Genomic DNA, 24,293 nt, shown 5'->3' on the forward strand with positions numbered 1-24,293 from the left:
GTTCTGAGATAAAAGGAGATTTTTCATACCAATTAAAAAATGTATCTTGGTCTTCTCGGCAATAATGCCGTGTGGACTTGTAGGTAAGAATGATTCGGAGGAACACAGCGCCTGCATCTTCAGGGCTGAAGTTAATATGGAAGCATCGTGTTCCTAAGAAGAATTGGTATGTACCTACAACCCAGGAGACCAATATAGATATCTTCAATGACGTAAGAACCCAAGATCTTATAAAACAACTATTGTTTTTAGTCTTCATTGAGGACTGTAGTCATAGATTAATATGGCGTTATATCACGAGTCTGATACTAGGCCAAAGGCTTCTGTGTGCAATGTTACATTGCCACTGTAGGTCAGGATATGTAACTGGTGGTGTCTAGAGAATGGGCTTTAGTTTCATGTCATCTCACGAATTCTCTCAGTATTACAGACAAATTAACTACGTGTCAAGCTACAACTAGACACATTCAATTAACTGCGCTTGTAATAAACCTAGGTAGTACTTTGCGGTTTAGAACATTCATATCCATCACACAAAATTGTTAAACGATCGACTTATATCAAAGACTATTTGTGAAATTTAATTTGATGTCAACGCAGAGTATTTATACATAACACAAAGCGCAAAATGGAATATCTTAATTCAGTGTTTTAAGCGATAATCGCCATTTTATCAAGACTATCACGTAAACTACTGTCACGTTGGTAGCCATGAAATTCTACAAATGACTAACTGGTAAAGGTAGTAATTTATCTCCTTCTTTGTGAAGTTGCTACATACTTTTACAGGATGATAAGCATTTGAAAAATATAATACAGTGCTCTGTTACATATACGTGCATGCAAGTTTGGAACTCGGTTTGCGAACGAATTCCGTTCCAAGACGTTGTTCGTTGTACGTTTTTGTTCGTTATGTGTATCTTGCATTCCTGAGATTTTACGATACGTAACGTATACGTTAACAGCAATTTTAAAACATTAAAACCTTGTACTAAACATCGAATGGTCTATACACTACGTTTTATTATAATGTAAGTATGCGTTATGGTTTATTGTAAACGATATGTAACATAAAATAAAATAAGAAAAGAATAATAAAACAAGATATCGTACTTGTTAATTTTAATTAGAAGTATAAAGTGTTACAAAATAGAAATAAAGAAAATGAGTACTAACATAATATATGTATTCAACTTTTACTCGTCAATATCTTCATCAGAGTTTTATAAGGAACTCAATCTATTGACGACTTTAAGAAATTTTCAATGAGTTGTGATGTTCGTTTTAGCGAATGTTCGTAAATCTAACGTTCGTAAACCGAGAGTTTCCTGATACAACTATAAACGATTTCAGGATAAATTACAACAAATTCCCTCATATTCGCGAGGTTTCATAGTCTAGCGGAGACTATTGTAATAATGGCTTTCTTGTGGGATAGTGGTCAGTGAAGTCTGGTAGATATCAACCGAAGTTTCAGAGGTGTTTAACGCTTCAATTATGATAAGCAACACGGAGTTTTCCTCCGGGGACTTCTCCGGTTTCTCCGTGGCATCCCAACAATTACTCCATTCACACACAGAAGAAGGCAATGGCAAACCACTTCTGGATCATCTGCCAAGAACGTATATGAACAGGTCCCAGTCCGAGAAAAGGATGGAAGGATCCTGTTCATATAGACCTGTCGTCAGACAGAACACTAAATAAATAATTAATAAAATGAGTAAATTGCCCTTATAATAGAGGCATGAAGAACCCATGAAACGTCTATTAATATCTACCAGATTATACGGCGTAACATCCCGGAATAAAACCACCAAGTCATCAAACCAGTTCCTGTTCATATCAGGATATTGGTTTAGTATTTACTACACCTCAGTCACTTACCTTGTGTCTGTGCAGATTTAAAGGAACCAGAGTCAGCTTGGTAGAGCACAAGTTGCAGCGTTTCGCTCTGCCTAATGTATTCGTGGTGTTGCACGAGGGCGCCGCATTCAAATCACAGAAGAGTGACTCCACTTGAAACCACAGCCACATCTACCACAAGACGCGCCTCCTATTCTGAAATTCAAATTTTGGAACGTATACAGTGAATCCTTTACAATCCTCACACCAAGTGTAATAAAACCATATCCGTACGAACTATCTCACACCTCCTACGAGGGAGAGTGTTCCTGGTAAATGCACGCTGACAAAGAGTCTAATATTGCTTAAAATCACCATAAATTACACAATCAGAGATCGTTTCTTACGATACTGACACTTCATAAAATACGTTTCATCACGTTTGTAAGTATGATACGCTACAAAATTAGGAGGTGTCTGAACAATAAACACCAATAAGAAACACTAAATTAATATAATGATCAATTATAATAAATGGTTGTGAGGGAAGAATATATATTATATAAAGTTCATAATCATACGGACAATAAAAGTTAAATAGCTTGCCTAAAATTTAAGTGTAAAATATAAAATAAAATACAGACAACTAAATTTAATACAAAATTAAAAATAACATTTATCATAGATTATAAACTAGGTTAAAATATTATGGACCATTTTGGAAAAGTAGAGTAGTTAAGGAAGATCTTCAAAAGTATGAGATGCAGAGTGTATGGGGATAATATTAAAAATTCTTCTCCACCATCTGAAACTTATACAGACTAAGTGAACATATCATAACACATCATATAATATATACTATATCACATCATACATGCCATTTCATATGATATAATATTAATTCAAATCATATCATATTGTATATCATATTATCGAAACCCATCATACTGTAAAAGCAGTCTCGCTACACGCCACATAGATCGCTTGGGGGGAGAGGAGGTATAGCTCCTATTCATTCTTAACCTCGGCACTAGATGGGGGTGAGTGATCAGCATCACGCAATGGCATCATATTGTATCATAGCAAAAATATGTTAGAATCACTGTTACAATTTAAATTATTTACTCTATTCGTTTTAACTTTCGTGCTTAACATTCTCAGAAACGTCACACATTTGCTTGTCGTGTTCCACATTAAGTATTTTAAGAACATTTTAAAATATCGTGTTACAAAATGTAAATACATTTTCAGGCTTTGGTGGAATCTTGAGTAGAATTTCTTGATTGACTAAGTGACTATAAACTTCTCAAGAATAACGAATGCAGATTTGAGGATTTTGTTATATCTGGATATGCAGCTGTTATCTTTGAGACTGTGTGATTCATTCGATGGAATAAAAAGTCAGTTCCTTCTATAGACAGAGACTGTCATTGAAGTCAAATTACCGTTCTAGATCCGTTTACAGTTCACTTCTTGAAATGTTGATGGCACACTAACAATTACGGAGATCTTGCTAGAGTGATTTAACTTTCAAATAATTAAACACGTACACATATAAAATATTCGTAGGCTACATGCGTGCATAGAAATATAAATATATTATTAAAACATGAATGCATACACATATATATGTAGCCTAGTAATTGTAGTTTCTAAACCTTTTACAAATTTGTAATCTTTACTGATAAACATTTGTTTGGGTGTGTAAGACCAAATTTTACGAAATTCATTTTGATTTGTTTCTTGATATTTGGATTATTTAATTATACAGCCATTGTATGTAATCTGCAGATTTTATTAGCTTTAAATTTCTTTTCATTTAAGATTGGCGTACTGAGAAAACAGTCACTTTCCCACGAACTTCTCCCTGACGTAACGTACAGTCATGTAGCAAATTAAAGTTTCCACAACCCACTCTTGTTGCAGGCTTATTAGGCGCCATGGGACGACGCCAACCCAAGCAGTCATCTCATCATCATGGAAAAGGGCCAGCTTGTGTTCATCTTTGATTACTGGTGACGAAATTATTCAGATTAATTTAATCCTTTTGATATAATAATTTCACCAATCCAAATTAAGAAGAGTCCGAATATTTAAACGCCAGCGAAACTTTGCTAACTCAGTTCTGGAATGAACATTGCATATTTATTATAGTTGTACAAATGCAGGACAAAGTTGTCTTCGTAACCACTAGAATCAACAAAACAAATAAACGATTAATTATAGGAACTGAATTGCTTCTAGTTATAACATCACCCATCTCTCTTGAAATTTATCAGCATTTACTGTTTCCTCTGCCCTTTCTGGGCACTCAGTTCTCGTGTAAAATATGAATTTGACTCGCAGTTTCAAAGTTACTGATATTATAGTTTTATAAGTAGACGCTGGTCGTTTCATCGAACACCGAAATAATTAGCACTGTTGCAATAAGTCTTATGCTATCAGAGTCATTAGACCATAAAGTAAAACGTGGGTTGCAGCAAGGAACAGAGTTGCGTATATAACATTAGGAACGTCATAACAGGACAAGTTGTTGGACTAAGTAATAATGTTCACCTAAGAACTCTGGAGCAATCCCGTGAATAGCAGAAGTTGTTCACAGAGAAAGTTCTACATTCTCTTGCGGACAAACAGAACCGTGTACCACGCGTTTCTCAGTGACTCCTCTGGGCCGAAGACATTTTTCTTCTTGCTGTCTATATTGGACTAGAACTCTGTATATTACCTTGCCTTATAAACTATGGTGGAATCATTTACATGTAAAGAAAACTGACGTTTATCATTAGTCTCTCACAACAAGCATTCCCTTTACTAAGTCAACATGACTGGCCATAATTTAAACAACATGTCGTACTATTACATAAAACGTGCCTTAGTAGAGCGAGTTTCATTTTGCGAGAGAAGGCTCACTTGGATGAATCAAACGACCCTGTCAAGCCGGGTCTACCCATAACACGAAATTTCCCTCATGGCAGCTCTGTCTAGAAAACTCTGTATATTATATTCTAGTTTTACTTTCCTTCAGTTTCCACAGATGATTTAAATTTTACAGATATTAAGGATTTCAAATTGTTGTGTATTCCAGTTAATGAAGAATAAGCAATAATAACGGTGTACACATTTTTATTCTAAAAGAAATCCCTTTACTTTCTACGATATTTTTCGACCTAATCAGGTTTCATTTGGGCAAAATATCTCAGATGTGAACGACTTGTTATTGAGATGTTTATACACATGTATTAGATGCTAACCTATGTTAATTACACAATTCTAAATAGAGTACACTGTAATAAAATAACGAAATAAATAATACTAAAAGTTAAAATAATAGAAGTTAAAATTAAAGAAAGAAGATGTGTCAGTTTTTAAAAAAAATTGACATTCTAAAACTACATTATTAATTATTATTCTATTTTGTGTCTTTCCTCAGTCATTGGCGGAACATGTTGTGATAATACATGAAGACATTTAACAGTCGCTTTGTTCCACAAAGTAATTCATAAATTCGGATTATTCATTCACTAGGCTGTACGCTATAACAATTATATTGCTGAGAACTAACTGAGAAAATGATTAGCCTTACTCCATGGGGTACAGTGCTTTTTGAGAAGGTGATAATCGCCATTATAAAACCCCCAAGGTGCATTAACGTGACAGAAGTAAACCACCCTTAAGTGTTACCCATAACTCTTGAATAACCTCAACCCGATAAATTTAAGATATTTCCTCCATCAGTACTTAATTTTACAAAGTAATATATTCATTTCGGGTTTATCGGCTAAACTTTTGTGTGTATTTATATTCTCTCTCATGAGTGCTACATGTCCCACCCATCTATATCATACTCCTAGGTATCATTACCTAAATAACAGTAATTGGTAAAAATGAAAAAAATGTTGAGCTGAAAAAAAAGCCTCAGTTGCCCAAAATGTTCTTCAAAGTTCGTAGTCGGTTCCAAAATCCATGTTGGCTGCACATTACGAAGTATGTATTGTCACAGTCCATGAAAAATGTTGGATCAAATTCTCTTTATACTTCGAATATTGTCCAGTACTCGCAGAAGAAAGAAATGAACACATTTCCGACAGTTCATTCAACATTTATCTGCCTGTCCGTCCGTCTGTAGGCTTATAATAAGCAATACTGGTTGATCATCATTTGCCGTTATTAAGGGATAATGCTTATAGAAGTATGTTTTTTTATAACCATTTCGATTCCCGGCGGTGCCCGAATTTATAACTTGTGTTGGGCAAGGCCGTGGTCTAGGCAACACGGAGTTTTCCTCTGGGGGCTTCCCCGGTTTCTCCGTGGCATCCCAACAATTACTCCATTCACACACAGAAGAAGCCAATGGCAAACCACTTCTGGATCATCTGCCAAGAACGTATATGAACAGGTCCCAGTCCGAGAAAAGGATGGAAGGATCCTGTTCATATGGACCTGTTGTCAGACAGAACACTAAATAATAATAATAAGATGAGGTGGTCTAGCGGTTAGAACGCTGGCCTTGTAATCCTGGGGTCTCGGGTTCGAATTTATAACTTGTGTTGGGCAAGGCCGTGGTCTAGGCAACACGGAGTTTTCCTCCGTGGCATCCCAACAATTACTCCATTCACACGCAGAAGAAGGCAATGGCAAACCACTTCTGGATCATCTGCCAAGAACGTATATGAACAGGTCCCAGTCCGAGAAAAGGATGGAAGGATCCTGTTCATATGGACCTGTCGTCAGACAGAACAATAAATAAATAATAAATAAAATACAATAAAATTAAAAGCCTTTGTCATGGTAATGGTTCACATACGTTATATTGATTTCTTTTGAAGCAAAGATAAACTAATTCTATTCGTTTTGTGGTTACACATTAATTAATTTTAATTGTGTATACTGCTTTGTTTCAATATTCTATAAAAATGCTTTTTAAATAATGATTTGGAATTTCTCGTCATTCCCGACGACACTTTTCCAGGTTGTAGGCCACCAATTGTTTCAAAACTGTTTCTCATAAGACTGGATATCCCTGTCAAACATGACCAAAACATAAACAAAGTCTTGTACACTGCACTTAATGAGATAGCTTTTACGGCTGAAACAAGGATCTCAAGACGTCTAGAACTCTCGACCTCCCAAAATATGAAGACTTAGCTAACGTGACGTCATCTGTCTGGTGAATGTAGCGTCACGGATCCAGGGTTTGGCAGGGTGAGATAAGAGTGCAGCTGTCATCTTCAGCTATTGTGATTTACGATCCACATTGTGCGTGATGAAGGATGTGAAATCTACTTCGAACACTTCACATCTCGCGATTTCCTTTATAAATCCCGGTCCCACGGCTCAACTTGTGACCTATCGAAGCCTTTTCGACCGCCGTGGTTCGTCGGTCACTTGAAATCGCCTTTACTGGGGATTTAAAAACTGAAATCGTCAAGATCCTAAACATTCCGTGTTTTCCCTTTTCATAGCAAAGTCTGATTTTGATTCGAATTTTCATTTTGTTATTGTTATTCAAAATTTTCAGAAAAATTTATCACCTGAGATCGGGTTAGATGACATGAACGTGTTTTTACGTTTTCTACGTAGATACACGTTTTCAAAACCAACGCCTGTATTAACATCTAATTGAGTTACTGTCATATCGTTTACAGATTTCAAAAAACTAGTAACTTTTCTATTAAATAGAAATTTTGTATTCTTTCATATTGGTGAAGGGGTATGGTATGAGTAAGAACACATACGACAGAAATTGAAAATGCATTACAAATTTTAACCTGAAAACATGAAGCAAAGAGACCAGTTGAAAATTTGCCACTGGGCCCTATCCTGCGATAGACAAACCCTTACAAAATAATTAAATGCAAATATTGTTCTTTCATATAAACCTTGATCAATCAACTGCAGCCTTACGTTCAGGCTTTATAAATAAATTTAGTGTATTTCATGTTCTGTTAATCTTACGACAAGCGGAGTGCAGATAAATTGGCTAAATATTTGAATGATCAAATAACGCCTTGTAACACGTGACCACTCTGATGACACGCTGTATTATTTTTTAACGAAATTCACGGAGCCTCATACGCTATTCAAATGTTATTGTTGCGACAGACAGATGTCACTGCTGGGTTCATTTGAAAGAGAACAGGGAACTATGATAAGAGGCCTGGAGCTAACAGGGAATTTCAATTCAATTTTGCTCGTGTCGATGTAATTGCCAGACAAACCATCAATGATTTGCAATTGTTTCTGTATTGTGATATTAATAGAAGTCAAACAATGGACACTGGAACGATTATAATACTGAATATACAGGCTATTGTGATCATACATGTTTTTGGACAACTATTAAAATTCATCCACATTCGTTATAAGTATTAGTTAAAAGCTACAGTAGGATGTTAGATTTTTATGGCGGCGAGAATGAAGATGGCTGTCTTTTGGGTTGTAGTTTAGAGTGATCTGGTAGAAATTTGTCAACGTTTCGGAGGTACTTGCTTCCTCCATCATCAGGGCGATGACTGATAATTCAGGAAGCAAGTACATATGAAACGTCTGTAAAAGTCTACCGAACTGTAGGGCGCTACAACCGATAAGCTACAAAAATTTCAGTACGTACTAACATACAGACTTGTAGGTAGTCCAGTCGAACTCTTACTATCATCTCTGGTTACGAGCTTACAAATGTAGCATTATTTTTAATTTTTGTAAAGGAAAATCAAAGACTATCAAGAAATGGCTTTACAAAATAGCCCAGTGACGGCGTATCACCTTCCAGTATAAGAAAAATAATAATAATGCAAACAGAAGGGTAAAAAAATTCGTACTTCAGTGGTTAAATTGCTGGAATGAAGCGGATATTAATTTTCAACTAATTAACTCAAATACCTGAGTAAGTACATATCTAACTGCAGTTAGTACATAAGGACTGACTCTAGTATACTTAGTCACTATTATGTCAGCTATTGAGTAAATTACATTCTGCACCTAGTCTTCATCACGCCGAAACCAACTTCCTGTCTTAAACTCTTTCACATTAAATAATTCTACATGAAAACCTAAACTTATCTTTCTGTTATTTCCATTTACTTATATCGATTTACCTATCACTTATTTTAATAACAGTCTTTAACAAAGACCTCTGTGTTTCTACCCATTTTCTACATTCCTTAAATATTACTTTCCTTTTGGCTTCTCGGTTTTGGTGGTACCAGCAGAATTAAGATTTCCTTTCTTCACGGAGGAAAAACTGTTTATTAAAATGTATAATTTGAGGTTTTCACAGCGGTGAGTATGAAGATTTCTGTCTTAAGGGTTTATTCGATTCATCGCCCTGATGACGGAGGCATTATGACCTCTGAAACGTTGGTTAACATCGACCACACTACACAGCGCAACAACCCAGAATACAGACATCTTCATACTCATCGCCCTGATGATGGAGGCAGTATGACCTCTGAAACGTTGGTAAATATCTACCAGACTACACAGCGCAACAACCCAGAAGACAGACATCTTCATACTCATCGCCCTGATGATGGAGGCAGTATGACCTCTGAAACGTTGGTAAATATCTACCAGACTACACAGCGCAACAACCCAGAAGACAGACATCTTCATACTCATCGCCCTGATGATGGAGGCAGTATGACCTCTGAAACGTTGGTAAATATCTACCAGACTACACAGCGCAACAACCCAGAAGACAGACATCTTCATACTCATCGCCCTGATGATGGAGGCAGTATGACCTCTGAAACGTTGGTAAATATCTACCAGACTACACAGCGCAACAACCCAGAAGACAGACATCTTCATACTCATCGCCCTGATGATGGAGGCAGTATGACCTCTGAAACGTTGGTAAATATCTACCAGACTACACAGCGCAACAACCCAGAAGACAGACATCTTCATACTCATCGCCCTGATGATGGAGGCAGTATGACCTCTGAAACGTTGGTAAATATCTACCAGACTACACAGCGCAACAACCCAGAAGACAGACATCTTCATACTCATCGCCCTGATGATGGAGGCAGTATGACCTCTGAAACGTTGGTAAATATCTACCAGACTACACAGCGCAACAACCCAGAAGACAGACATCTTCATACTCATCGCCCTGATGATGGAGGCAGTATGACCTCTGAAACGTTGGTAAATATCTACCAGACTACACTGCGCAATAACCCAGAAGACAGAAATCTTCATACTCACCCCCCTGATGATGGAGGCAGTATGACCTCTGAAACGTTGGTTAACATTGACCAGACTACACAGCGCAACAACCCAGAAGACAGAAATCTTCATACTCATCGCCCTGATGACGGAGGCAGTATGACCTCTGAAACGTTGGTAAATATCTACCAGACTACACAGGGCAACAACCCAGAAGACAGACATCTTCATACTCATCGCCCTGATGATGGAGGCAGTATGACCTCTGAAACGTTGGTAAATATCTACCAGACTACACTGCGCAATAACCCAGAAGACAGAAATCTTCATACTCACCCCCCTGATGATGGAGGCAGTATGACCTCTGAAACGTTGGTTAACATTGACCAGACTACACAGCGCAACAACCCAGAAGACAGAAATCTTCATACTCATCGCCCTGATGACGGAGGCAGTATGACCTCTGAAACGTTGGTAAATATCTACCAGACTACACAGGGCAACAACCCAGAAGACAGACATCTTCATACTCATCGCCCTGATGATGGAGGCAGTATGACCTCTGAAACGTTGGTAAATATCTACCAGACTACACAGGGCAACAACCCAGAAGACAGACATCTTCATACTCATCGCCCTGATGATGGAGGCAGTATGACCTCTGAAACGTTGGTAAATATCTACCAGACTACACTGCGCAATAACCCAGAAGACAGAAATCTTCATACTCACCCCCCTGATGATGGAGGCAGTATGACCTCTGAAACGTTGGTTAACATTGACCAGACTACACAGCGCAACAACCCAGAAGACAGAAATCTTCATACTCATCGCCCTGATGACGGAGGCAGTATGACCTCTGAAACGTTGGTAAATATCTACCAGACTACACAGGGCAACAACCCAGAAGACAGACATCTTCATACTCATCGCCCTGATGATGGAGGCAGTATGACCTCTGAAACGTTGGTAAATATCTACCAGACTACACAGGGCAACAACCCAGAAGACAGAAATCATGTTTATTTAACGTTCCTTCATTAATGTCCACGTGCCAGATGTCATTTGTTTTCTTTCTGAAAATAACTTGGAATATGTGAAATATGGACAGAAACCTAGTTTAGCACGTCTAGAGAGAATGTCTGTGTAAAACGATTAATTAAAATGGTGGACTTTGATTTTTAATATAGAAAAAAGGTGTCAAAGTCGCGTGTAGCTTCCCAACTGACAGGCCATTTATTTTGGTTTACTTTCGTTAAGTATTTATCTGCCATTGAGTAGAAACTTAAATTTAATTCTGCTCACATCCTCGAAAATGGTGAATAATTTACAATGTCCCGAATTCAATCCACGGGAATTATAAATAATTTACTTTCACTTGTGGCTCAATTACAGAGTCAGAACTAAAAGAGGAACTTCGTGGTAAATGTGTGGTCCACAACATAAAAATTTTACCGCTTGAATTTGAAAGCATAAATATTGATGGGCATAGCCTGAGTAGGTCAAATTTAAATTCTTAAAATAATTCCAAAAGAAAGTTCCCTGTCCTTTAAACAAGATTAATGATTCTGACTTCCAAATTTTATATTATTTTAGTATCTTAGTTTCTTTTCGCTGTTCTTAAAGCTTGTTTCTGATTATAATTAACAAATTATTTTTTGCTGTATCCATGTGGTATTTTACTTTTCTTTAGGATGTGGATTGATGATTAAAACTAATTCCCTCAGCTCTGAATATATTTTTCTACTGCTACAGTGTCAGTAGCCTATTATTTATTTATTCCTAGCCCAACAGTTTTTGGACCACCATGGCTACCTCCTCATGGGGGTTGGGGGGGGTTAGAAACAATTTTCTTGAGTTTGCAGGACTACTTGGACGAGGGATCGGCCGATCGCAAGGCCTGTACCTGTTCAAGACAACACAACACCGAAAGACGAGTGTAAACATCAATGCATTGAGTGGGATTCAGACCCACAATCTCAGCACCGAAGTGGTCAGAACGTACACCCCAGACCGCGTGGTAACTATGATTGGCACAAAAAGTCTCTTGGCTTACATTTCCTGACACCCCTTGAAAGCAAGATTGAGTTATATTTCCTATCGTGAATTATACAACCACCTTAAAAGTGTACGCACATCGTAATAATTCTGGCGTATTCAGTAGAAAACAGTTCTTGGGAATGATATGTTGTAGTTTCGGTTTACTGGCTTTTGAGATATTAATCTCGGTGATGATATCATCATGTAGCATCGCCTATCCAGTAACTTCCACGCACAATAATGCGTATAGGTCTTCATATAAAGTGCTTGTTATGATTCACTTATTTTAATAATAATTAGTACTCATCGCCCTGATGACAGAGGCGGCAAGGACCTTTGAAACACTGGTAAACTTCTAAAAGACTACACGGCAATACAACTCAAAACACAGCCACATAAGAATTAGAATGTGCAGAGACAACTCAGTGAAACCAACAAAGAATCGAATTTCTTTACAATTCGTTCAGTGGATCTCGATTTTTACATACGGAGAAACAGACAGACAGGAGAAGGCAAGGGGAAGATAACAGTATAGCAAATTAAAGTTACCAATACGACCATATAGTTGAATTGGATGTGAAGATGGATGTCCCAAAATCCCGTCTGCTCTGGTGAGCGAAAAATCAACACCCCAACCAAAGGCCGGTCACAACGTTGAAGGCTAGAGTCATCCATACTCTTATTACCACTGTAGTAGTTTAAAAAGTTTGTTTATGGAATTTTTCTATGCTCACCGGTGGCTCGAAACGTAAACGAACGTCGTTTAACAAAGCAGAGTGTCGTGGCGCGGTCGTCGGACATGCAACATGAATGAGCAGTCGAAAGTACAGACCCATGTCCAGTTCCGCAGTAAAGCATGAATGATTTAAAGTCGAGAGATGGAAGTGGCGACACATCAACCAAAATGTTCCCTAAACTTTAAACATTTCTGAGGTCGGTTTACAGTCACATAAATTTTACGATATTCTGTAGACGTCACGCATATTTCTCCCGGTTTCCCGATCATTGTTTATTTTATTCGCTCTTTCAAACTTTGTACGTCATAAAGTTTTTATTCTGTATCGACTTTAAGTTACTCAGAAAGGTTTTCTGTGACGGAGCGTGTGTCTGTTCAAGGTACAGAAGAATAAGAAAAAGTAGTTCACTCGGCGCATTGTTTGTGTTTCTATTTGACCAAATGTCGGATTTTGATATCAGTATTACAGGAATTACTGACTGATTCTCATGATACGTAGTAACATCATCATATAACTACAAACAACTTTAACGGTTTCCTTTACAGGCAAGAAAGGAACTATTTTTAAACCTACAAAATCCTCCGCCAGTCTGACTGGGCGGATGGGGAATTCTCGCTTGGGGAATTTGCAGTTATATCTGCAACCATATGGGGGACCCGTTCTTCAGTGCCTGAGCACTGGCTCTCATCTATAGACATCCGGTAGGACTCCTTGGATGAGGGATCGGCCCGTCGCAAGGCCTCTACCTGTAAACGGGACAGCACAACACAGAGAAATGTAGACAAACATCCATGGCTTCAGTGGGATTCGAACCCACGGTGCCTGTGACCAAGCGGCACAAGGCCCACGCCTCAGACCGCGAGGCCACTGTGACATTTAATGCTTACTAAACTAAACTAAATTAATCTGAACTGAACTAAATAAAGCAAGTTTACTCTAAACAAATCTAAATTAAATTAATAAAAACTAAACTGAATTAAAGTAGAGTAAATTAAGGTAAAGTAATATAAACTAAACTGGAAGGAGTTAATGCAGAATGAACTGAAATAATTATATTATTATTTAATTATATTATAATGCAACTGTCCGATATATTATCAGATAAAATAACAGATTGAACTGAACTGATTTGTGTATTGTTAACTAAAACCTGAAAGCTAAATACTACTTCAATCTTGAATATTGCTGTCTGCTAGTGTAGTCGTCCGAACCCTCAGCCGATAAGGTTTTATTTACTTTATATTAGTTTAATGTATCTATTTATAAGTTAGTTGATCTATTGGCGACATGTTATTGAAATCGTGCCCCCGTAGCACGTCTGTTGGCGAAGATATTAACGGAAGGCCTCTTTTGTATAGCATTTCGCTTAAGAGCTAAACCCTATTGTTAAATCTTAAGGTAGGGCAATGTCTAATGGCACTACCTGTAATAACGGGGTTGACCGATGGCTTTTGAGACCCCTTTGTTACAAAATTTAGGCGTGGGTCCCAAAATTAGGGGATCCAATCAAAAGCAAGGATGTGCTGCAGGTACCCCTGGTTTTGGAGAGCCGAGGGTTTTTAGTCGTGTGTGCAGATGCTTCTAGGCTCTTCCCTTTTTGGACATCAAGTCGGTGGCAAACTGCTCAGCCACAATTCGGCCTTTATATTGGAAATTGTACCAAGTTCGATAACTACCAAAATTTATAACAATTTGATAAAATATATTGGGACTGCATACATCGGCAAAGGCGAGGTGAAGAAGTGTACTTGTGTGATTTAGTAAGTAATATAGACAGTGTGAACACTTGTGTACAGTTTAATTCCAATTTATAACAATAAATCTGGGCTTGTTGAAAACCTACAATTGTGTCATAAGTCCGAGCGTCCGCTGAGTCATTGTGAGTCTGGCCGTTACACTAACCTGAGTGTACAGACGGCGTGTTCTATCGGCTGGAGCTACCCTGAGCAACCATCTCTCGTGGACACAAGCGGTCCACTGGCGCCCAGCAAATAACCAAGAACAAATTAGAAGGGAGATCGGTTACACTAGGATATAGCATCGTGTAGTCTAGTCTACATGGACCGGTATTTCAGAGTAGCATATTGCCTCCATCATCACCACCTTCTGAAAAGTCGGTAAACTACTGGACTATACGTTGATACATTTCAGAAGGCAGGGAGAATCTATAAAATATCATGTAAACTAAACATTGTGTCTGACGACATGTTTACTTGTTCTGGTGAATGCAGAATCCTTTAGTTTGCTGGTATTCGTAGTTTCTGCCTTGTTGATTGCCTGATTTTTCTCAGTGGAGTCGATTTTATTCATTCCAGGTCTCTTTAGACTTTTTGATTCCTCGCAATTTTGTGTTGCCTTTGCGTTAGGTCTCTATGTTTCCCTTACGCACATGGGGTGATATGGGCCTGTATATATAATGCTTTGATTCCTGAATCTCATTTCTCGGTTACTCTTTGTGAGTTTTCCGCATAGATTTATTAGTATTCTGGATTTATTCACAAATATGAGAATTTGTTTTGATCCATTGCTACTTCACGTTCATACCGCGGTACCTTTGCCCTGTAGATGGGTTCCATTTCTGACTATTGTAACAGGACGTTATTTAAGACTGCCTTTGAGATAAATATTTCCAATATAGTGCCATACTTTGGGTTGTATTACTTTGGATTCTCCGATAGAAATAACACTTCATTTATATTTATTTTCCTAAGCGCAGCTAAGAACTATTTTCAACTTAAAATAACAAACTAACACTCATTATTTCATTAAAAGTGTTTACGAAAATACATGTTGAACGAAAAGTCATACAACAAGGATTAAAATATTTATTAATGGTTACAATTTATTTATTTAGCATAATATTTTATTTTGTATGTTATCTATGTTTAGTTTAAAATTGAACTAATTTTAGTTTAATTATCATTTTACTTAGGCATATTATTTAGCACATTTACTTGTTAATTATTTTGTTATAAATGAATGAACTGAATTATTATCATTATTAATATTGTACATTTATATATTTAGTTCATTGTTTGTTTGTTTGTTTTTGTATTGTAATGTTTGTATTGTTGTTAGTGCTTGGCTGTTATTGACAGTTTTGGCTGTTGTCAATACTTAAATAAATGATTTTAATTTAATTTAATGCAGTTTGAATGGCTTAATAAGCACATAATATCGCGATGACTATACAATAACCGACGTAGGTGACGTAATGTTGTAACCTGTTCTGGCCAGTCCGCCAGTTGTCTTCAAACAGTCGAAGTGCAAGGATGTCTTTTTTCACATTAGTCGGTAATATCCGCGTCCGATAAATCAAACGTCATGTATAGATACACGGGTTTTGGCGATATTATAAATACCGGGTGTTAAAAAACGACGAAAACAGTCATCATTACTTATCACTCGAACTTGGAGAATTAGTTTATATTAAAAATATATTGTAAACTTTATTAAAATCAGTGTAGTGACTGAATACGGCATGGACGACCGGGGTTCGATCCCCGACGGGGGCAGAGGATTTTTCCTCTAGCCTCTGTGTCCAGACTGGCTCTGGGGCCCACCCAGCCTCCTCTACAATGGGTACCGGGGTCTTTTCCCGGGAGTAAAGCGTGGTCTGGGCGTGACGCTAACTATTCACCCGCATCTAGTGCCAAGGTCAAGAATGAGTAGGAGCTATACCGCTCTCCCCCCAAGCGATTACTCGGCGTGTAGCGGGACAGTTTTAATTTATATCTTTAACAATATTTTTAGCAAAATGGCCACAAATTAACAAAAATACTTTACTATATTTTGACTAATTGTAACTGGCATATATTTGGTGATAGTTGAACACTTTTAAAGCCGTCTTTCATCCAACACCGTCAGAAACAGCGATGACAAATTACGACATACACAACAACAGAAAAAGAGGATAATTTTCTTACCCAGGGGGCTCCCCTATCACAAATAATCGCGTTTCAAGAAGTAGAATAGTTTATTATTCGTGGGATTCAAATTGCACAGCGCTGTTCTGCCAACAGAAACATAAATTCTAAATAACGTCTACGACTTATATAACAGAACCGTTCATATACATAGAAGATACTACCATATTACAATATTTATAAGAGTCTGGACAAGAAATTAAATTCATAAAAATTACGTTTCAAGCTGAGCAGGTGATTATCTTGATAGGCGGTTTTATGTTTCAGGACTAGGCCCCACCGTTCGCGTGAGTTAATTCTGAAAAACTTATTTCCTTGTAGATTTACAGTTGCAACTATATGTACGGTTTATCGAATACGTTTTATTATTGTCATAAACATAATTCAATTCAAGTAACCCTTGTCTGATGCATCACAACTGAATAATAACAACGTGTTCAGCCCCGCCTCGTAACAACGTAGTTCAGTGTGCCAGATTCAGTCAATGTCATAAATTACATTACTGTGCTTTTAAAGCAAAATCAGAACAAAATATTCAGCCTGAGGTTATTTTTTGCATTTACCATTTCCCAGAACGTGTATTAAACCCTTAGGGTTCATACACTTTCGTGCCATTAACCAAACAAATCAACGTGATTATAATATTTGATTCGATCACTAGCTTCATTAATTGAAATGGAATATACATATGTTCTGCGCTGTTCAGATTACCTGTATCCGAGGAAATTAGACGGACCACTCACACATTAGTAACATTTTAATGACGATATACTCATTACTACGAATATAGTTGACAATATCGGTGGGAAAGCTAACCACAGTATTCATGATCCGTCTTGAAGCTCTAGTTAGTCTCCATTTCTATGGGTTTCAGGTTCGAAACGCGTTTGTACCACCATAAACTCAACCAACTAGTGTAACACTTACGTGTGTGTATTTGCGTAATTGAACACTATTTAGAAAAGTTTTAGCTAACGCAGAAGTTGGAAAACTAAGATTGACAATAAGACAGTTTCAAAAAGTGCGGAAGAATTTTAGTAATGAAGTTTTCCGTCTTCTGGGTTGTTGCGCTGTGTAGTCTGGTCGATATTAACCAACGTTGGTTAATATCGACCAGACTACACAGTGCAACAACCCAGAAGACGGAAATCTTCATACTCATCGCCCTGATGACGGAGGCAGTACGACCTCTGAAACGTTAGTAAACATCTACCACACTACACAGCGCAACAACCCAGAAGACGGAAATCTTCATACTCATCGCCCTGATGACGGAGGCAGTATGACCTCTGAAACGTTGGTTAACATTGACCAGACTACACAGCGCAACAACCCAGAAGACAGAAATCTTCATACTCATCGCCCTGATGACGGAGGCAGTATGACCTCTGAAACGTTGGTTAACATCGACCAGACTACACAGCGCAAAAAACCCAGAAGACGGAAATCTTCATACTCACCGCTATGAGAACCTCAAGTCATACAATTTTAGTAATATTTTCATTTTATCACCAGTCTATTGTTTTAAGATGACTGTCTTCTGGTATTCTGCGTCGTGTAGTGATGATCAGGGCCTGATGATGGACGCAGTAATCACCTCCGAAACGCAAACTTCTACCAGACTAAAAGGCACATTATCCCATAAGACATTCATCTCCATGTTAACCGCTGTGAGAACCTGAATCCTAACCAATCCTTTCTTACTCGGATTTTTTCTCTACTACCATTCGGTGCTTTAACTCCACTGCGAGATCCAATAGTTAGCCTAAATTCTTTATAATTTACGCCTATGTCGTTCTCCTTTATAGAAGCTAGTGTACATATTTATTTTTGACTTCTGTTCCCCTGTTCTGCTCACATGTTCTCGTAATTGTCCATCTTTAATATCCTATATTACATAGTTTCCATTCTTTATTTTTGAATCACTCATTTGACGTAATATACAGAGTAAGTCAAAAGTATGTTTACAAACTTCGTGTGAATGCTCCTGGATCAAAAATAAGAAAAAATGTTCGTGTGAATATGTAGTCGCAAATGTTTCTTTTGCAAAATAATAGTCAATATTAGTAATAAGTATATTATGTGATATCGGTGACAAAACTGAACTTAAAATACACTGAGTCCTAAATTAGGAGCTTCGTATCTGATTCTACAATTTCCTGATTTCGGAGAAATGGCAGTTTATGTAGGCACCGTGTAAGGAACGTTTGTATTATCTTAACAACTGTTTTATGAGACTTTTAGCTATCCAGTTGAACGTACGTCATTAATATTAATCTTGAGTTAAGGGCCCCATACACGTTGATACGTGCTGTGATGCATGTACCTTTATAACACAAGAGCCAATTTAAATTTTTTGTTTATATCAGGGTCGGGAGATCAATTTTAACGATACCGCCAGTTTTAATTAAATGAATGTTTGAGTTACGTTTTAATTACAAAAAAATATTTGTATATCTTACAACGTATACTAAAACAAATATTTTACAATAATTTTTTCATACTTGAAGTATTTAATTGTACTTCCATATTTTTTGATATAGGTATGAACATTTTAGACCATTAGTTTGTAAATATCAGATTCGAGTTTTGGATCGGAGGAGGAGTTATGTTCAACTGAATGTAAAAAATAGTTCCATGTTACTGACGTAATGGCTCGTGAACAAATGGTGAGCGCCTGCCGTAACATATGGACCGGTGGTGGGGTCTTGCGAAGACGGATTCTATAAAAGGCTGGGGACGCCTTGAATAGATGACGGGTTATGAATTGTTTGCCAAGAAGAACTCTATTCTCTAAGGTCAATTATATAATTGATTGTTATATATTTTATATTCCACGCTGAATTGAGTATTTCGTTCTAAGTCAAAAGTGTTTTTATACAAATCACTGCATCCGTTTTTATTTCAAAACAACGGATACACACGACGCACTTCGGGAATTAAGGAACAGTTTAGTGACCTAGCCAGTATAATGGTCGATCTACTGTATCGCCTCTCATTCGATTGTATGCGAAGATGTCTGTCTTCTGGATTGTTGCGCCGTGTAGTCTGGTAGAAGTTTACGGACGTTTCAGACTCATCGCTCTGATGATGGAGGCAGCACGGACCTTTAAAACGTCGTTAAACTTCTATCATAATACATGGCGCAACAACCCAGAAGACAGCAATCTTCAGACTCACCGCCGTGAAAACGTCAAATTCTACGATTGTATGTGAGTCTGAGGACAGACCAGCATATTATAAATGATGCTGGAAACTGCACGATTCTCGCCATCCATTAGAGAACACAATTCTGGCACAGAATCTATTCACTAGAACCATCTTCATCTCTTATATGGGAAGAGAAAAGTCAAACTGAGAAAAAAAGAGGATACCGAACAGTGGTTGAATAAAGCTACATTTCTGAACAGCATTGAGATAAAATATCTTCTCCGGGACGAATAAACTGTACCTGCAACGCGATCTGTAGCATCGATTCCAACGTTTTAAAAGATTATCGAACGTAACTACGTAGTTGTTATCGGGATTATTGAGTCTCCGTTCAATCTTTCACCGATAAGATACCAGGTACTATTCCATCCTAAGCCATTCTTGCGCTAATGTAATTTAGGTTATTTTTGCGCTCGTTTTCCAACACTGGGGACCCATTTTTGCCCAAGAAATGTAAAGATCGGAATACGTTTTTCCTAATGTTGTGCGTCAATGGGTTTCACCAATGAGACCAGAAGTCCAACTGTTGTTAAAAACGCGACGGACAAACAGATTGGATCGGGAAAGATGTGAAGCTCTCACGGAGATGAATACGAAGACGTCTTGTCTTCTGGGTTGTAGCGCCATGTAGTCTGGTAGAAGTTTACCTCCACCATCAGGACCCTGATGATGGAGGCAGCAAGGACCTCTGAAACATCGGTAAACTTCTACCAGACTACACGACGATACAACCCAGAAGACACGTCTAGATAGGAACGGGTCCGTAAGCTGTTCTTGGCCCACGCTGAAGAAGACCTACGGAATTTAAGAAAAGATGTCGGAGTGTGTGGACTGGACAAAAGATAGGGACTGAGATCTATAGTGGGATGTTGTGAACACTACAACGATCCATCATGTTCTACAGAAAGCAAATAATTTCTTAATTAATTAGCTGAACGACTATCAGATTCTCCTGACTCTGTTTCATTAAGTCCCTACAGATAAACTGTAATTTAAAGCAAAGCTAAAGTGATGTTTAAAAAAATATTAAATTTTTTCCTTGTTCTTCTTTTATCAGCCGTCCTCAATATCGAACACGGGATTCTTTATGAAGCTTAATCGCTGTCTGCACTTTCTGTTGAGCTATAATCAGCCATGTTGCACGTGTTGTGGCTAATGGCATATTACAACAGACGCAATACTGATAAGCACCATTCTATCCACACAAAAGGTAGGCTTATTCCAGAATAACACGGTAATTACGTTACTGGAAAACGTAGCTTAATATAAAAACGCGTTGGCCTAAATGATATCCTAGGCTGTGATGTTATTGATTATGTAACTGAGCGGATAATTTTTATAGTAAAACCAGTGATTAAATTTTTTTGGCATTTAAAACTGATATAATATTACATTGACGTAGAAAATGCACTTAAGTATATTAAAAATAAATATTAATATTATGTTGTTAGACATGTAATTTATGTAGTGTATATTACCGGTATTAAAATTATAAATAAGTTAACTTATAGGTGTAAATTATTATGAAATACGGTGGTAGTTTATAAATATTAATTTAGGCAGCTGGAACCAGTGGGATAGTCAACGAAATGTTCTCTTTTTATTTGTTTGCAACTTCAATTTAAAGAGACTTGTTGAATTAGAAACTCATCTTGTAAAGTAGCAACTTTATTTAATATCTGCTCAGTTTCAAAGAAAAGAACATTTTCGTGAGGACAGAAATCGGAGTTTGGCCACATATTTTCTCTACTATTCGTTTATATAGAAATATTTTCGTATAGTGGAATCCTTAAAGGACCGACACTCATTCATCTTACTATGGAAATGTCTGCTTTTGTGAAACATTAATTTACATGAAACATTCACTACAGTCCACAACAGGGCCCTAATCTGAAATATCTGAACCTACACCACCAGGTACCTTTCAGTTAGTATTCAATTCAATATCATCCTCCATTAAGTTCTAAGAAGTGGTCTATTCTCTCAGGTTCTCCGAATGAACTTCTGTCTCCATTTAACATGTCTCAAATTTTCTCTATTTTTATTCAACGACGTTGTAAATGTCTAGGATTATGAAAAGTTGAATACTGTGTTTATTAATAAAAACATAATCTGAAGGGGTATGGAAGGAAGCGGTCATGACGTAATTTATGGTTCTCTTTTGAAATTTGCCTCGATGCAATGAAAAATGTTACGAGAAACTTCAGTCAGGTTACCCCATCTTCGGGATCAGATTTAAACCTTCCACTTGCTGAACACGAAGCGGGAGTACTAACCACTCTACCGAGTCGGTCAGTTCCCCTTGCGTGTTGTACGTGATGAATATCTTAGCACGAAATGTCAACTCTGTTCCTACTTTATTTTATTCATGTCTTATAACAATCCAACTTTCATACCATGCAGACAGAAGCATATGAAGAGTGGATACCATCAGTTTACAGAACCGTGCAACACATTCTTGCAGCCAATAAAGTCACTGACACTACTAGCCCCTGGTGCAGCGCAGAGCGAATTACAAATTGCAATGTTGTTCTCGATAATAATATTTTATAACCTTCTAATCTTAAAATCGGACGCTTTAGTACGTTCTTGCGTTTTGGCAAAGTTGTAGACTGACATGTCGAGTCTGCTTCGCGTTCAAAATATCTAAATACTTCATACACCAGTTCTCTGGCCTGCCTGTGTAAAAACTAGAGTCTGAGGTATTCACCGACCGTTTTAACACACCAATTGTGATGTAATTCTCAATACAAAAAATATGTTTCACGTAAACATAATATTAGTAAAATATGCCATAAACACAACAGTCAAATGTAACACGAATAAAAATGTTACCCTGGCGAGCGTACGGCAAGTAACTGAAGTAGATTGCCGAAAGAAGACATGTGACATTAGATGCGCAGATGCGTCAGAGCTAAGCCGATATCGTTCGTGGCGCAAGTCAGTGAAGGCAAAGTATATTTCCTTCTAAAGTAGCTCCTGCTATTTGGTGTTACCTATATGTTGCTTCTTTTGAAACCTCACCCATGCAGACACGCACTATTGGTTTGGCGCAGTGCGGATACCCGTGTTTCGACTTTAACTGTACAAGGAGGCGAATAAATGGATGGTGATTTCCTATCACGTTCTGTTGGTAGCACTGTTTTGACACCTGCGGCTGTGACGTATTTCATATTATGTTCCTCTTTCAAGGTCATTATTATCAGCTGTCACATAAATGCCTTGTCATAAGTTAAAAATCTTCGATATGGTAACTGGAATTATTACATACGAAATAACTTTCTCGATATTTAAAATATTTAAATGTAGTAAATCAAAGAATTTATAAAACAAACTGAGAATAAACTTTTTTTACCGATATTTTAACAGATTCTTAAATTAAAACGATATATGATCAATTATACGCGCCATAATATTTAAATCAGCGAAAGAACTTAACTGTGAGACGAAAGGCCGGGGTTCGATGCTTTACAAAAGCAGCATTCTTTCTCATTATCACCACTTCTAAAAATGTTATGGTTCGCAAAAAGCCCTTCATCTACGTGATACAAAGAAGACATTTTACGGTGGTAATAAGGAAGGAGCGTGAAGGTGATCATTTATCTCCATATAGTGACGGCATCTTAATGATGGCTCAGAAAAGTGTTTTATTTTTAACAGTTTTGAGCATTACTATTTATCTGTAGCGTTATTAATATACCAGTAAGTATTGGTGTACTTTTATTCATTACGTTATAAATTGTCATTATAATGTGGTAAAACGTAAAGTCATCACGTTCCGCACCATGTAGACGCACTGGGGAGAGAAGGTACAGCTCCTACTCGTTATCAAACTCGGCAATAGATGGGGGTCAGTGGTCAATATCACACCCCGGCCTCGTTTCGCCCGTTGCGAAAATCTCCCGGTACTCATTGGATAGGTGGTTGGATGGACCACAGAGCCGGTTTCGAAGCGGAGGCTAGAGGCCTCTGTCCGGGATCGAACCTCGGTCGTCCAGACCGTCGTCAGTCATTATACTGATCGAGCTACCCGGCTCATATTATAGAGTGGTAAGTAAAGAAATAAGTTTCATATTGATAACATTAATAGTGGGGATCATGTAAGATATGACATTTTATAAAGCACATCATTTAGGTGTTAGGTTGAACGTAACTCTTTGCAGTATACTTAAGTTATAAATGTTGAGGACACGTAAAAAAAACGAAAAATTCTAACAAATCAAGTGAATTATTTTTTTTTAAATTAATATAAATGTTATCGAAAAATGTACACTCAGTTTGAAAAACCTCAAAGCCGATGTGAAAAGTTTTCTAAATTGTAGCTGTAAAGTAGGTATCAAACTTACGTTGCAATTTTTGGACATAT

The 24,293-nt window shown here is 37.5% G+C and overlaps 1 long non-coding RNA gene across 6 annotated transcripts in view; it reads right to left on the reverse strand.

The window, feature by feature from the left end:
- Window positions 1–1,889: 1,889 nt before the first annotated feature.
- The window catches only part of LOC110828739 (uncharacterized), a 573,656-nt gene continuing 551,252 nt past the window's right edge, over window positions 1,890–24,293 (reverse strand). For all 6 annotated transcript variants that reach the window (XR_015537701.1, XR_015537697.1, XR_015537700.1 and 3 more), the window contains one exon: window positions 1,890–2,058. This is a non-coding gene — a long non-coding RNA (uncharacterized LOC110828739). The remainder of the gene's footprint in view (window positions 2,059–24,293) is intronic.

Source organism: Zootermopsis nevadensis, unplaced genomic scaffold, assembly GCF_977971745.1.
Source record: "Zootermopsis nevadensis isolate Lab colony 2312 unplaced genomic scaffold, Znev_1.0 Znev_ptg000029l, whole genome shotgun sequence".
Classification (NCBI taxonomy): domain Eukaryota; kingdom Metazoa; phylum Arthropoda; class Insecta; order Blattodea; family Termopsidae; genus Zootermopsis; species Zootermopsis nevadensis.